Source organism: Mauremys mutica, chromosome 23 (assembly GCF_020497125.1).
Source record: "Mauremys mutica isolate MM-2020 ecotype Southern chromosome 23, ASM2049712v1, whole genome shotgun sequence".
NCBI lineage: Eukaryota > Metazoa > Chordata > Testudines > Geoemydidae > Mauremys > Mauremys mutica.
In genome coordinates this window covers 264,368-267,225 of record NC_059094.1, presented here as the reverse complement: position 1 = coordinate 267,225, position 2,858 = coordinate 264,368, and the positions used below count along the sequence as shown (strand labels likewise).

The window sequence follows — 2,858 nt, the reverse complement described above, 5'->3', positions numbered from 1 at the left end:
GGAGGTGGAGAAAACCAGAAAAAGCAGGAGCCCTGGATCCCAGCCCTCCCCCTCTTTACCCCCTAACCCCCAATCCCCTCCCACATTTGAGGGGAGAACCCAGGAGTCCTGGCCCCCAGCCTTGCCCACCCCCATATTCCATCCAACAGCTGTCCCCCCCCCAATTGCAGGGCAGTGCCATGGGGCACACCAGGGCCTGCCTGTTTGCACAGGATGGGCGACAGCAGTGCCCCAGGGTGGGGAGAACTGATGCTAAGGGAGAAGCAGGCAGCAGACACCCCCACGACAGAGAAAGAAGTGCTAGGGGGTGCCGTGCTGCAAGGAGTGAGGGGGGTTGGCAGGGAATGGGAGGATCTCCCCTCACAGCGGGTGCATCTGTCTCCCCCGCAATTCCTCCCCAGCCCTACCCCGGCCCAGGCTAACCCCGGCCCAGCTACCAGGGTTAAATTTGGCCTGGATTCCCCAGCTGCTGGGGGAGGGGCGTGGGGCTGGGGAGCATGAGCCTCTACTCCCCCTTCCCCCGACACAGCTGCATGGGCACTGACCAAAGGAGCCTGCAGCACTGCTGCCTAGAGGAAACTGAGGCACCAGCCAGTGACAGACACGTCATGGCTGTCCTCATCCTCATCCTCTTTTCCAGATACAACCCGGGGTGGGGGGCTAAACTCAGGGCAGTTGCATAGTTAACCTGTGGAACTCCTTGCCAGAGGCTGTTGTGAAGGCCAAGAGTATAACAGGGTTCAAAAAAGAACTAGATAAATGAACAGAGGACAGGCCCATCAGTGGCTATTAGCCAGGGTGGGCAGGGATGGTGCCTGTAGCCTCTGTTTGCCAGAAGCTGGGAATGGGCGGCAGGGGATGGATCACTGGATGATTCCCTGCTCTGCTCAGTCCCTCTGGGGCCCCTGGCACTGGCCGCTGGCAGGAGACAGGAGGATACTGGGCTAGATGGACTTTGCGTCTGACCCAGTCTGGCCGTTCTTATGTCTCCCTTGGCGCAGCAGTGACACCCAGTGGCCAATCAGGGTAATGCACAAAAGGTGTTTTCCTTGATACAGCAGTGACACCCAGTGGCCAGGTGGCGTAATGCACAGCGTGTGTCTGCCTTCTAGGAGCAGTGACACCCAGGGACTGGTCACGGTAATGCACAGAGTGTGTTTCCCACCAATCTGGGTAATGCACAGAGCATGTTTCCCATGGAGCAGCAGTGACACCCAGTGACCAGCAGGTGGCATCAGACTCTTCTCGTTTGGTGGGGGACTGAGATGGGCTAGAAAAAAAAATTGGGGGGCAGGCTCCATCCTTTATGGGAGCAATACAACCTTTATTAAAATAAAATAGTAAACAGGGTTTACTTTAATAATCTAAATCTGTCCAAATTTTAATACTATGAGCTCAGATCTAGTGTGAGTAGTCTCTTGGTCTATCCAAGGACATGAGCAAGTGTCTTGATGTTTTTGGTCTTTTGGCCTCGAGATGAAAACCTTGTCTGAGTCTTTGGAACCTTGAGATAAAAATATTATTTAAATCCAAAGTTCTTAAAGATCCCATCAACAACAAAAACCTAAATGAAAAATTGAAACAAAAAACAATGCTTAATTTAAAACCCAAACATTAAGAAAAACTTTGTTTTTAAAAATAAAAACTAACAAATGCCATAAATTAATAATTTCAACATTTTATCAAAAAGGTGTGCTACAGCAGGATGAGAAACTAACATAAAATAAATAAGCCTGACCACTAAAACCTCCCATAAAGGAATCACATCCTTGAATACTGGCCAAATCTGTATAAAATATGCAGAACTATGTCAAAACTGGTGTTGCAGGTCAGCCATTTGAATCCAGAAAATGTCAATTAAAAGCTCCATTCCAATTAAAAAAAACAAAACAACCCAATAAACCAAAACAGTCACAGCCTGAAACAAACCTACACAGAAGCAAAATTAAACCTGTGCCAACATTGGAACAAACTATGTAAATTTCTAATTCTAACTTCTTGTTTCTCCCAGGAGGAAAGTGTTTTGCATCTCAGTAACCAGGCTGTCACTGCAGTTTTCCTTTCACTAAATAAGAAGTGGCAGTATCATAGCCAATGAGGTTAATCCGAGGCGTGATTATTGCTAGTTGAAAACTTCTCCCAATGCCCTCAGTTTTCTCTATGAGAAATTGAAATTGTATCTTTGCACTAATATCCCAAATGTGCAAGTCCATCCCCTCAGAGCAGCCCCACACCCTGAGCCCAGGGGAGAATCCCAACTGGTTTGTGCATTTGTAACCCTGGGGCCTGAAGCTGATGAGAGAAAGGGAAGTGAGCGATCTTGGAGCTTTCCAATACCACCTGCTGGGAGCAGAGGGAATTGACTGAGCAACGTCCTGGCTAATTTTCACCTTGTTCTCTGCCAGCAGGCTCCACTGGAGAGCTCGAGAGTGACTTGACCATGGCAGCACCCTATGTACATTTTGGAGCCATTGGGGTGAAATGTGAGTACTTTTGGGGTTGGGACCCACATGAGAAGGGATGTGCACAAACTGGAGAGAGTCCAGCAGAGGGCAATAAAAATGACTAGGGGACTGGGGCACATGACTTAAGAGGACCTACAGGCCATATCCTGTATGTTAAGCTAAGGCAAAGTGAGCATCTCTATAGTGTGACCTTTTACTCAGAAAGGAAAATTGACCTTCATCTTGTTACTTAAACAGAGAAGTACCCACGCCTGTCTAAGACCTTTACCTAGACCAATCGACAATGGAGAATGGCATAAGGGGTTTTTCAGTGTTGTACCCACAGAATTAACACGTACACCACAAGGGAACTTATGTGCATATGTACATGTCATCAACACGCACAAACATACT

The 2,858-nt window shown here is 48.3% G+C and overlaps 1 non-coding gene across 1 annotated transcript; it reads left to right on the top strand.

Annotated features, from left to right (window-relative positions):
- Window positions 1-2,065: 2,065 nt before the first annotated feature.
- Window positions 2,066-2,205, top strand: LOC123355615. Its single transcript, XR_006575163.1, has one exon. It is a non-coding gene; the product is annotated as a U4 spliceosomal RNA (small nuclear RNA).
- The last annotated feature ends 653 nt before the right edge of the window (window positions 2,206-2,858 follow it).